Genomic DNA, 13,734 nt, shown 5'->3' on the forward strand with positions numbered 1-13,734 from the left:
TTCCTTGATATAAAATAAAAACCATTCTGATGTAAAATGTGTGTGAAGAAAAAAAACAAGAGTTACGCATATCACTACTGAATGCTCAGTGCCTTTGGAGATCTCATTAACATAGGACACAATGTGTAACAATCCTTATCTGGATAATACTTTTTGTCAAATACTGACTTTGGTGTTGTTACTGTGCTCATTTGAGACTGCACTCTAGGAAAGGATTATCTGCAGTGGAGACTGGATACTTTAATCATAGAATCATAGAATATTAGAGTTGGAAGGGCCCTCAGAGGTCATCTAGTCCAACCCCTTGCTCAAAGCAGGACTAACCTCAGCTATATCATCCCAGCCAGGGCTTTGTCAAGCCTCAGCTTAAAAACCTCTAAAGATGGAGATTCCATCACCTCCCTAGGTAACCCATTCCAGTGCTTCACCACCCTTCTAGTGAAAAACTTTTTCCTAATGTCCAACCTAGACCTCCCCAACTGCAACTTGAGATCGTTGCTCCTTGTTCTGTCATCTGCCACCACCGAGAACAGCCTAGCCCCATCCTCCCTGGAACCCCCTTTCAGGTAGTTAAAGGCTGCTATCAAATCTCCCCTCATTCTTCTCTTTTGCAAACTAAACAAGCCTAGTTTCCTTAACCTCTCCTCATAAGTCCTGTGCTCCAGCCCCCTAATCTTTTTTTGTTGCCCTCTGCTGGACTCTCTCCAACTTGTCTACATCCTTTTTGTAGTGGGGGGGGGGGTCCCAAAACTGGACACAATACTCTAAATGCGGCCTTACCAATACTGAATAGAGAGGAATAATCACTTCCCGTGACCTGCTGGCAATGCTCCTCCTAATGCAGCCCAATATGCTATTAGCCTTCTTGACAACCAGGGCACACTGCTGACTCATATCCAGCTTTTTATCCACTGTTACCCCCAGGTCATTTTCTGCAGAGCTGCTGCCCAGCTCTTCGGTCCCCAGTCTATAGCTGTGCATGGGATTCTTCCTTCCCAAGTGGAGGACTCTGCACTTTTCTTTGTTGAACCTCATTAGATTTCTTTTGGCCCAATCCTCCAGTTTGTTTAGGTCCTTCTGTATCCTATCCCTACCTTCCAGGGTATCTACCACTCCCCCAGCTTAGTGTCATCTGCAAACTTGCTGAGGGTGCAATCTACCCCATCTTCCAGATCATTAATGAAGATGTTGAACAAAACCGGCCCCAGGACCGACACATGGGGCACTCCGCTTGTGACTGGTTGCCAGCTAGACATGGGGCCATTGATCACTACTCGTTGAGCCCTATGCTCTAGCCAGTTCTCTGTCCATTTTATAGTCCATTCATCCAACCCATACTTCTTTAACTTGCTGATAAGAATACTGTGAGAGACAGTATCAAAAGCTTTGCTAAAGTCAAGGTATATCACATCTACCGCCTTCCTACATGCACAGAGCCAGTCACCTCATCATAGAAAGCAATCAGGTTGGTCATGCATGACTTTCCCTTGATGAATCCATGTTGACTGTTCCTGATCACCTTCCTCTCTTCCAAGTGTCTTAAAATGGATTCCTTAAGGACCTGTTCCATGATTTTTCCAGGGATTGAAATGAGGCTGACCGGTCTGTAGTTCCCTGGATCCTCTTTCCTCCCTTTTTTGAAGACGGGCACTATATTTGCTTTTTTCCAGTCATCAGGGACCTCCCCCTGTTGCCACGAACTTTCAAAGATAATAGCCAATGGCTCTGAAATCACCTCAGCCAACTCCCTCAGCACCCTCGGGTGTATTGCATCTGGCCCCATGGACTTGTATATGTCCAATCCTTCTAAATAGTCTTGGACCTGTCCCTTTAGCACTGCGGGATGTTTGCTTCCTTCCCATTCTGTGCCACCCAGTGAAGCAGTCTGGAAGCTGATCTTGTCTGTGAAGACAGAAGCAAAAAAGGCATTGAGTATCTCAGCTTTCTCCACATCCTCTGTCACTAGGTTGCCTCCCTCATTCTCTAAGGGGCCCACACTTTCCCTAATCTTCCTCTTGTTGGCAACATACCTGTAGAAACCCTTCTTGTTCCCTTCACGTCCCTTGCTAGCTGCAACTCCAATTGTGCTTTGGCCTTCCTGATTTCATTCCTGCATGTTCGAGCAGTATTTTTATAATCCTCCCTAGTCATCTGACCAAGCTTCCACTTCTTGTAAGCTTCTTTTTTATGTTTAAGTTCGCCAAAGACTTCTTTGTTAAGCCAAGCTGGGCGCCTACCATATTTGCTATGCTTTCTGCACATCGGGATGGTTTGCTCCTGTGATGTCTCCAGGATTGCTTTATGTAAGTAATAAGTTATTTTTGGCATTCTCAGAGATCTAATCCAAAGAAAAAAACAAGGTTACTTACCAATAACTGATGTTCTTTGAGATATGTTGCTCATGTCCATTCCACTATAGGTGTGTGCACGCCTCCGTGCACTTTTTTCCCCTTAGCAGATCCCATAGCGCCGGTTCTGGTGCCCCCTGGAGTCCTGTGTACATGCTGTGGTATATGAGGCGCTGCCAGCCCTACACCCTCTCAGTCCCTTCTTTCCTCCAACTCTGGTGGCGAGGACGGGGGGTGGGTTGTGGAATGTTACTGGTAAGTAACCTTGTTTTCTTCTTTGAGTGCTTGCTCATGTCCATTCCACTATAGGTGACTAACAAGCAGTACCTTGGAGGTGGGCCGGAGTTAGCGGTGAGCTGCCTGCAGCCCAGGCCTGCTGAAGCCCACTCCTTCCCGTGCCTTAGACAGAGGCGTGGTGGGATGTGAATGTATGCACCGCCAGCCGGCAGCTGCTTTGCAGATGCCCTGCCCTAGCACTTCCACTAGGGTGGCTGTAGATGGAGCTTGAGCTCTGTTGGGTGAGCTGTGGCGTCCTTCACCTGCTTGTGGCCGAACGCAATACAGGAAATTATTCCCAAGGAAATTGCGCTGGGCGGAGACCAGAACCTTTCATCTGGCCAGATGCTGCGAGGAAGAGCTGCATCACTCTCTGAATGGCCTCGTACATCTGATGTAGAAGCCAGGGCCCCATTCGTGTTTTAGCAAGTGCTGCTTTCTCCTCCCTGTGGTTCGGGGAAACCTGGGGAGAATATATGATTGGTCCAATGAGACTGGGCAACCACCTTGGGCCGGAGGGCCCGGTGCGGTCTCAACTGAACCTTATCTTATAGATTACAGTATGAGGAAGGAGCTCTGAGGTCAGAGCTCTGATCCTGGAGACCTTCTTTGCCAACGTAAATATCCCCAGGAAGGCCACCTTCCCGGAAGGCCAGAGTAGAGGGCATGATGCTGTGGGTTTCGGGGGGGAAGAAGGGTGGACAGAGGGGGGGGAAAGGGGGCCCGTGGGCTGGAAGGACCAGGTCAAGATCCCAGGGAGGCACTGGGTTGCGGGCCTACAGATAGAGCCTCCCACCCCCTTCAGGGATCGCACTGCCATCTGACGGGAGGACCGCAATTCCCCTTCCAGCGATTGATAGAAGGCTGATATGGCTGCTAGGTGGGCCTTCAGGGAAGCCACGGTCAGTCCCTGGAGCTTTAGCTTTTTTTTAATTTAAAAGACCTGCAGCCACCTTCAAACATTTATCATTTATCATATATCATATCCATCCAGCAATACTGATGTACACATCATATATGCGTTTGAAAGACAAGCATAATTTGAGTTAGTATGACACCCTGCAAACTATTAAACCCCAACTATATAGTTAAATAGGGGGCTTTACCTTGCCCTGATGAAAGGCTGCTTGAAGGGTTGGATTCCATAATCAATAAATCACACTGCAATAAAAACACTTATCATTCTTAATAAGAATAACATGAACAAAAAAAGTAACATTATATAATATATGTTAAAAATAATCAAACATGCTACCCCTGTGGTGGATTGCCTGCTCTTTCCACCTCCACACCGGGAGTATGCAAGGAGAGTGGTGGGTGCAGAAGAAAATACAGACTAGCTCATTATTAAAATGGAAAAATACAACTTCAGTCAAAAGAAAAGAGACAGTAGGGTTAGTTTGCTATCTTGATTTTAGCTTCAGAGAAAACTTTTTGTCCACGCCTAGCTGACCATGCTTATCAGTTAGCACATTCTAACTGCCTTTTAGCCTTCAGCTGCATGCTCAAACTGTCTTTGTGACAAACTTCATGTTTCCACATGGGGTTACTTTATAATTCTTTTATCCATAACAGTATGTAAATGTATACATTTCCAACAGCACCCCATAGACCCTTATTTGGTTACATAACACCTATAAAATGAATATTAATAACTACATAATGCATACAGTTATACCTTTCCAATGTTTGTTGCTTAAAGGATTACCAGTCACCCTAACACCTATACATTTTTCACTAACATTGTTTAAAATAAAGGCCTGCCAGTGATGGGAAAATAGATAATATCCCTTTGCAAATATCAATGAATGGTTTGGGGTTTTTTTAATGCTTAAAATAAAAATTTACCACAACCACAGCACACACTCTACAAACAACATTGGTTGTTATTACAACAAATGCTTTTTAAAAATATGAAAGGTGTGTGATTTTTATTTTGGTTGTTGTTAATATACTATTTTAAAACTGTCATGACCCACCAATTCCTGAGGCTTTATTTTAAAACTGTCCAATAGCATTCAGTTACCCCCATCCCTCCCCCACCCCTGTTTACTGTAAGTAAGGCCCTGCAAACCTGTAACCTGATAATTCTAACCCCTGGTGTAAACAAAGGTTTGCTGAGTCAGGCCCATGTCTCAAGCATTCCTGGGTTTGTTTGTTTGTTTGTTTGTTTTTCTTCTACTAACACACTTCAGCTTTTTGCTGTAAATACACAAAGACACAGTAGCTGGGTTCTCACAAAAACGTTTTTTATTTAAAAGACCTGCAGCCACCTTGAAACATTTATCATATATATATATATATATATATATATATATATATATTAGGCCCACACAGGCGTCTTACAGAAACACAGATAGTCACAAAGCCCCTTTTCAATACTTTTATTTACAGCTAACAAGCCTGATCCTTACTGTAAGTGAGACCCCCCCAGACCTATTACCCGATAACTCTAGCCCTTGGCTGGCTTCTTGGAATTCTGTGGGGTGGGTGTTGGTAAGTCAGACCCTTGCCTCAAACATTCCTGTTTTTTTTTTTTAAAAACACTTTTTTTTTCCCCACAGGTTTTTACTACACACATTTCATCTGATACATTGCACATCACGTGGCTGAAAGCTGATACAAGAGGGTAGTGGTAGGTCACATCCTTTACACTCCCTGTCCTACACACAGCAATAGCTGGATGCAGAATTAGTACTCTGGCCTGACCTCTAGTCAACAAGTGAAATCCCAACCTTAAACTCATCAGTTTCACATAAACAAAGCTATTTTATTCTGGCTTGGCCAGTTCAGGATTGGACACCATATCAATTATTTTTATAATACACATAATACGTTGTTTAAATTCAATATTCACAACAATTTTGCAAGAAAAAGATGAAAGCCTCAAGTCCTTTGTCAGTTTTTTAATCAGTCAAATGATCATTGAAATCAACAGAAGTTTGCCTGATAAGGACCTCAGAATTTTCCCCAATAAGCTGGGCCACATGAATATGATGTTGAACATTTACGTTCTTTCAATCATTTCAGAAAGTGCAATGTTAATATCATAGAATCATAGAGTTGGAAAGGCCCTCAGGAGGTCATCTAGTCCAACCCCTTGCTCAAAGCAGGACTAACCTCAGCTAAATAATATCCTACCACTTTACCTTATTACACAGTTCTGGAATGCTTTTTCGCATAACTTCTGTTGTGTAACTGAATACTGTCTTGCAAATCTTGTCTTGAAAGTTGTCTTCTGAATTCATCTGTAGTAAAGTAGTATATGACCGGGTCTACACAGGAATTCAAACTGGCAAGACACAAAGCCACTGCATGAAATATTGAAATCACATTTTGGGCATGTGGGTTTTTTATCTGATATGATTTAACAAGGAAATCTAAAGGAAAACTGATATGATAAAGTGCAAAGCAAATCAGAAATACCACAGCACAGGTGAGGATCATCTTTAAAGCCTTTTTTTCTCTCCAAAGTCATGGGAAATGGAATTCTTTTCTTTTAATGATAGGATAGTCTTCCAAGAGCAATACAGAATTATCAGCAGAGGGGTTACAAACCCAATCAGCTCACCTATGGTCATCATCACAATGGAGTTGGAAAGTTTAATATCATTTATGGGGAGGTCTGCAAAGCACTTATTACTGATATTCATCTCACTATAGTTAAATCTTAGAAAAGGAAAAGGCAAACAGCCAATGCAGACTACAATCCACCCAGCGATACTGATGTACACATCATATATGCATTTGCAATCACTGAACTTGAAGGGGTACATAAGAAACAAAAATCGTCTTACGCTGATGCAAACCAAGAAGTAGATGCTTGCATACATATTTACATACTTAAGATAGAGAGAAAATATGCAGACGCCTCCTCCAAAGGGCCATGTTCTAGACATGTAATAGAAAATCCTTAGAGGTACAGATAAAACTTGTGCTAAATCAGCAGTGGCTAGATTGATCATAAATATCACAGCCCTTTTAGTTTCTTTCATGTAGCCATAAAAGACCCACAGAGCTAAAACATTCCCTATTAATCCAGGGACCAGAATCAAAATGAATGTTACTATGCAATTACACTTAACGTCAATATTGTTGTAACAGATTGAGTTGTCAGTTGTTGTGTATTTTCATTTAGCACAGATGCAAACTCTAATTAGACGTTTAGGTTATCAATGGAATTTCCAGCTACCTTCACATTTCTTAGAAAGATAATAATTAAAAAATATTGGAAAAGATGCAAATTTAACATTTATTTGTCTTGTTCCTTTGCATCCCCTTGCTTTCCTGTCCAGCATTATTTTGGTCTTCACAGGATGTCTTTTTTTGTCTACGTTGTGTTAATTTAACTATGTAAGATTGTTGCTTACAAGGCTTGAAAAGATTATTCCTCTGAATCTTCTTGCTGACCAGGTTGTCCCGAGGTACAAACTGCATATGACATTTCCTTCAGCCTTAACTTTTACGTTGAGGTTTCAGTTTCTATGTCTTTTATTCTGATTTTGGAATCGTACTCGTTCCTTTACCTGCGACCTGTTTCTTCCTTTGGCCTGTCCCACTGGCGACTCCCGCGACCCGCCCTCCTCCATGGGCACGGACAGCACAAAGCCGTCAGGCTCGTCGGGTGCTTGGGTTTCGGGCTCTGGTGTGTTGAACAAAGGCTGGGCCAAAGGAGTGTCCCTCCTTGGAACTGTCGCTAATGTAACGCTTTCTGCACCAAGAACTTAGGAGCCAAAACAAATTTCAAAGGCCTCATGGGGGTGGTGAAGGTGTCCATGTTCCCCTCTTGGCATTTTTCCACGAGCTGTGAACCACTCGGTCTCGAAAACGAGATGCTTTAAAAGGCCCCAAAACTTCCGGGGGGCTGCGCCGCCCGAACATCCCCATTGGTGCACCTTTCCCTTCTGGGATGGCCTAAGCCTGCTCTGCTTGGGGGTGGGGGTGCCCCGCTCCTCCCCATACCCTAACCCTTGCTGGGCCAATCCCAGCTTTTGGCGTGAAACACCCGCCAATTGGCGGAGGGGTCACACCGACCGCTTCTGGTCATGTGACCATCTGGGGTCCAATCCCGCTCTCGGGGTGGTCCCCTGCAGCGAAACCCTCTCCCATTGGTGCGGAGTGGTCAGGGGGGTGTTCTTGGAGGGCGGTTGCATCATCCGCTTCCGGTCAGGTGCCCCATCTTGACCAGGAAGTCATAACCCAAGAAGGGACCGGATGTCAGGTGACTGGATGGTGTGGGACTTCCGGTGATAGAGGCAGATAGGGCGGGGCTTACGGTAACGTGGACATTTGATTGAAGGTAGGCCCTTTGTACTACTCTGGCGAGAGGCCAGGCAGAGTATCTCGGGACTGCTCCCGGCAGGCAACAGGCATTTCCATTTAATCCGGTACATGACCTGCATGGAGGGCTTCCTGCTATCCATCGGTACTCACTGGGCTTGTTTTGAGCGACTCACTCATCACCTCTCAGCCACCGATCCATCACTCCCTGAGGTGTCGAGGGTCCAGCTCTGGGTACCACAGGTGACCGTGATCCTTGTAGCTGGGATCACGCTGGCTCGGAGGCTCCCAAGGCAGGCAATTGAGAAATCCAGCAGCATGCTGAACCCGTGCTGGCGTGGCCAAGTCGGAACAATCGAGATGGCATCTGTTTAGCCCCTCCTTGTTTTGAGCAGGACTGTATGCAGGAGAGGGAAGGCGGGAAAGTGAATATGAAGGGCTTTGATCGCTACAGACAAATGGCGTTGGCGAGCGCCCCTGTCCCTTGACCATGGACAGAGCAGCACTGCGGACACCTTGTGCTGCAGTCCAATACAGACGGATTCCCTTTGGGGAAAACCCCCCTCCAGATGGTCATAGATGCCATTAATGGGTGCCGCGACCCCTCATGGTGAGGAAGAGCGACCCTTTGATGCAATCCGCCTCGCCGTTCCTCACCCCTGGGAGGTTATCACCGCCAGGTTCTAAGGACCGATAGGTTCCCTTCATAAAGCTGACAAATGGGCTCCTGCCGCCTGTCGACGTAGTACATGGTCACTATACTGTCTCTCAGCACCTGTACCTCCCTGCCCTCGATAAAGCGGAAGGACATTCTGCAAGCGCTGCGAGCATTTCATGTGTCTTCGCAGCAGTGCCCCGACACCTCTCCTCCCTTGGCCAGATGCCTTGTGAGCCGAGGAGCCCTGATATAGCCCATTACCCTCTGCTCGAGCGGCCACTATCAAAGTAACTGAAGGAGCGTGTTCCATGAACGGAACGTCCCTTCGCACATCCCGAGGAGTCATTCACCAGTCTCGGAAGGCTAGGGCTTGCTGCTATTGGGTGTGTTTTTGGGTTTTTTGGGGGGGAAAGGGTGGAGGAGAGGGGATTGTATCCTCCCAGTGCAGGAGCTGCCTGTTTGGACTGTATGCATGTGGTCCATCCTGAGGGACTCTGTCCCACAGCACAGCTGGGGCAAGAAGGTCTGGTCCAGGAAGCAACCAGTCATGCTGATGCATTCCATAGGCTGGACCTGAGTTAACATGAACTCTGTGCATTTACCAGTAGGACCCACCAGCCGCAAGAAACGCCTGACTGGCTCACCCTGCTCTGGGCTTGGGATCTGGATCTGCCTGGGCAGATCATGAACCATCAAGCCCACAGCTACCAAGCCAGGCCTTCAGTAAACACTGTCGGCCAAGTAGCAGATCATGGAGTAAGCCGTAAGCATTAGAGGGAGTCAACCCCTATGAAGGGAAAGAACCTTTGAGGATGTGCGTCCCTGACATCCAGGGTGGCATACCGGGTTCCTCTTTCCACTACTGGAGCTGTGGGCACCATGCGAGATTTGAGCCCCTTGTTCGGTATTTGTGAGATGACATAGGGTGTTTGAGGATGGTGACAGACCTTTCTTTCCCCCCTCCCCCGGGGACAAGGAAGTACTTCGAGTAGGACCTCTTCCGCCATCACCTGCGGGACCTCTTCCGCTGCTCCTGGATGAGGTGGCCTCAACCTTTTGGATGTGGAATTGCCACTGAGAGGGAGGGAGAGGAAAGGGGAGGCATTGAGGGGCCAGGGGAAGGAGACAACCAGGGGCCCTAGCTCACCGAACTATCTCAAGGATCCAGTGGTCCGAAGGCCTTCTGGCTCACCCAAGCCTGAAGGAGGGTATAGGCTAGGGCGTTGGGGTGACCATTGCCTCTGAGGCCATCTGCTGGGGCTTTGGCACCTTTCATTTATGGTTGCTACCCCAGGTACTTCATCCCCAAGGGGACACTGAGGCACCGTTGACAGACCACTGCTGGGGTGCCCAAAAACCTACTGTGCGGTACCGTCACTCCAGAGAGCGACCCCTCGGCGATGATGACCTTGACTACCAGGTTTGTCGTGGGTGCTTTTGCCATAGCAGGCATACAGACAACGCTCCGGCAAACTGGGCTGACCCGAACATCATCCCTGCATTGAGGACTTTTTGCGCTCTGTGCGTCTCAGTGCTGAGTCAAGCTCCAGCCACCCACTCTGCCTGGCCTCAGATGACTTCTAGGGGAGTGTTCCTGCTCTACCCTAGGAAACTGGTCTGCAGGAGATCTTCCTCCCCATACCAGGGATCTCCTGAGCCATTCCGGGGGTCCCAACGCAGGCTTCCCCTTAATGCCAGCCCCTTCTCTCTCATAAAGGCATGGGCGGTGGTGGCGTATGAAAGGCCAACAAGGCTCTTGCCGCCCTTCGGCCACCGAAGTCGACGGTGCCAGTAGGTGCTCCACCCTGCCTGCTCCGATAGTGCGGGGAGTATCCACGCTCCATCTTTGCGGTGCCAAGTCAGGTCAGTGCTGACGATGCCCTCTGCACGCTGGATATCGCAGCGAAGCGGGATGACTCAGAGCCGGCTCGGGGGATCCATGAGCCAGGCTTTCAGGTGGATTTTCTGGGGGTCTGAAAGCCTCTCTCTTCTCACGAAGGGCTTCCCCCCACGCTTCAGGCAGTGGGGGTCAGTTAGCGGGAAAGCGTTCCCGCCAAAAGCACGTGGCTTGAAGCCATAACACCAGAGCATACCCGCTCCCGGTAAAGTCTGAACTAGACTATCTCAAAGTCTCTAACTACCACTACAACAGTTATTAATCTAACTAACTAATTAACACAAAAAATCCTGTTTAAAGTTTAAAACACAGGGAATTAAGCGCTTACAATGCAAGCGCAGGCAGTTCCAGTAACCGTAACGGGCAGAAAGAAGGAACTGAGGGGGCATAAGGCCAGCAGCGCCTCATATACCGCGGCATGCGCGTGGGACTCCAGGGGGTGCCAGAGCTCGCCCTACAGGATCTGCTAAGGGGAAAAATGTTCCGGTAGCCATGCACGGAGGCATGCACACATCTATAGTGGAATGGACATGAGCAAGCACTCGAAGAAGAACCAAAAATTGCCCCAAAATACAGCAAATATCAAACATGGCATATTAAAACCCTAAAACTTTTATGTTTATCTCTAGTGTTGTTCTTTTAATATGTTTATTCCCTGCCTCCGACAGGCTTTCATATCACCCAACAATCTCTGATGACAGAACAATATCAGAAACCTTTGTCAGGAGAAGCAGGGATCAGTGGAAGCATTTATGTGCAGTATTCTCTTAAATCTTGTCTACTCTAGGGTTTTTCAACATAGATTCCCCACCATTCCTACAACTAGTAGTGAAAGCTCTAGTGTAAATAAAGCAATTGCTACTGTTACAAAAGTGTTTTCTGTCTCAACATATATAGTTGGTTAATAGCTGCAGTGTCAGTAGATGGTCTTCAAGAATATGTAGCATAGTCTCTCGGTTTTGTAGGACCAATAAAACTTCTTGTTGTGCCCTACAAATGGTTTTCTCTGTGCATTTTTACATAAACCCTTAACTTGGTGTCAGAAGAAAGGTATTTGTAAAAAAAAATTGATAGCGAGACTTGGAGCTTAACTGATGATCTTATCAAAAGGAAAAGCGAGAGGTGACTTAATTATGGTATATAAGTATCTTTGCGGAGGAACATTCTGTGTACTAAAATGCTCTTTAATCTAGCAAAGAAAGGTTAAAGTCAGACAAATTCAAATTAGAAACAAGACATACATTTTTAACAGTGAATGATTAACCATTGGAACAACCTACCGAGGGAAGTGATGGATTCTTCATTTCTTGAAGTCTTCAAATCAAGACTGGACACCCTTCCAGAAAATATGGTGTGATGCTTCCTAGTGGTACCCAGGGGTGTGAGGTGCCTCACTACCATCTGCCCTTAGTGTGAGGAAGCATTGTCTGTGCCTGCTGTGGGTCTGCTGCCCAGCACTTTCAGCCTCTGGCAATGCAAGCGTTGCCTTCCAGGCCTCTGCAGGCCCCACTCTCTTTTTACAGGTTATCGACAAGCACACTCCAACTCCTGAGTCCTCCAGGCATAGTCCCCACTCCCTGATCCACTGGACCCCCACAGCATTCCCAGATCCACTGTTCCAAAGGAAAAGTACACCCCTCAGCTTCACAGTTATCCCACAGAACACAGTTCCACTTAACACACAGCACTTAGATTTGTTTAGAGAGAAAACAAGTACAAGTTGATTTAACAAAGAATAGAGATTCAAATGCTAGTAAGCAGAAATATTGGAAACAAAGGGTTACATATAAAATAAAATCATAACACAACATACTAGAGGCTAAATTTAACTAATAGGACATAATAATCTCATAAAAGCAAACATTCATCCCAAATACTTGCAGTGTATTACAGCCAGGCTTAGCTATGATCTTCTGTTCGTGAAGCAAGCCCACGGACACCTTACTTGTTAGGTGAGAGATAGTAGGATGTCCTTTTGCAATCCCATAGGTATCTTGATCTTTATTCATAAACCAGAAACTCTCCTGGTGTGTATTCCTTCCTGTAGATTTTATGATCTTTTGTTAATTTCTTAATCTTGATTAGCTGAAGGTGCGTAGCATGCAAATCGGTATCCATTGTGAAGTTTATGATACTCAATTTTCATATAACTGGACAGATAGATAAGTGTATCCTGCCTGTCTGAAAGAAGCATGTTTGTCACAGACCTTAAGAACATAATTTCCATTATAAGCACAACTCCTTAAATATTATCCTTACCTACATTTTGCAATGGTTTTGATGACCGGTGTGTTACTGGTTTTCAGTGGAGACCTCCCATGCCACACTTTAGTGAATTATTACAAATATAACTGATCCAGGGGATTCCTGGATCAACTCTTCACACCCTCTATGCCCTCTGCCAGTGGCCATCAAGAGGTTCCTGGTCACATGTGCTGTATTCACACACAAGTTATTGAGCTCAATAAAGGAGTAACTGAATTAAATTCTATATATAGAAATTCTGTTATATAGAAAGTCAGACTAGATAATGTAACGGTCCCTTCTGGCCTTAACATCTATTAATTTTATTCCTTTTATTCTCTGTTGTAGCAATGAGTCATGTTGGGAATGACTGTGACTAACATCCCACTCCTGCTATGATGCAAATGCATGGAGATATCTGAAAACTGGAACTTCAGGGACTCATGGATAAACTAGGAAGTAGTTGTAAGAATAATGCACTGAATAAAGCAATGGGTAAGGATTGCTTCCTAGTTTGTCAGCATTTACAGCTAGTAGATGAAGAAAGGCAAAAGTGTAACTAATCTGAAATGCTTTAGAAAAATTCTTTGTGCTTAAAAGAAATGCAATATTAGACGTATATTTTCAATGTATATAATGAAAGTGAAATAGAAGTAGTAGACTAATATGTAACAAGGTCATGCCAATTAGACATATCATGCAAATTTGGCACACTACAGACAAACGTATTAGAGAACATATAGTTTTAGACATCACAGATGATAAAGACAGAGTGTCCATACTGTGACAGTCAGAGTTGGAACTTAGTTGTGATGCTGCTATTTGCTGCAGCAACAAAACAAGCAAAGAAACAGCTACAAAAACTGAAACTATTAGAAATAATGGAAGATATGCACCAAACATATCAAGTAAAGCAAGAAACAGAATAGCCATCTGCAAAGAATGGCAAGCAATACATAACGTAAGAATGGCCATACTGGGTCAGGCCAATGGTCCACCTAACCTAATATCCTGTCTTCTGACAGTGTCCA

General features: G+C 45.5%; 1 pseudogene; it reads right to left on the bottom strand.

The window, feature by feature from the left end:
- Positions 1 to 5,727: 5,727 nt before the first annotated feature.
- On the bottom strand, positions 5,728 to 10,006 carry LOC137152032 (probable G-protein coupled receptor 174; annotated as a pseudogene).
- Positions 10,007 to 13,734: the final 3,728 nt, after the last annotated feature.

Source organism: Emydura macquarii, unplaced genomic scaffold (genome assembly GCF_026122565.2).
Source record: "Emydura macquarii macquarii isolate MOO-44397 ecotype Brisbane River unplaced genomic scaffold, CSIRO-AGI_Emac_v2 contig_1146, whole genome shotgun sequence".
NCBI classification, from domain to species: domain Eukaryota; kingdom Metazoa; phylum Chordata; order Testudines; family Chelidae; genus Emydura; species Emydura macquarii.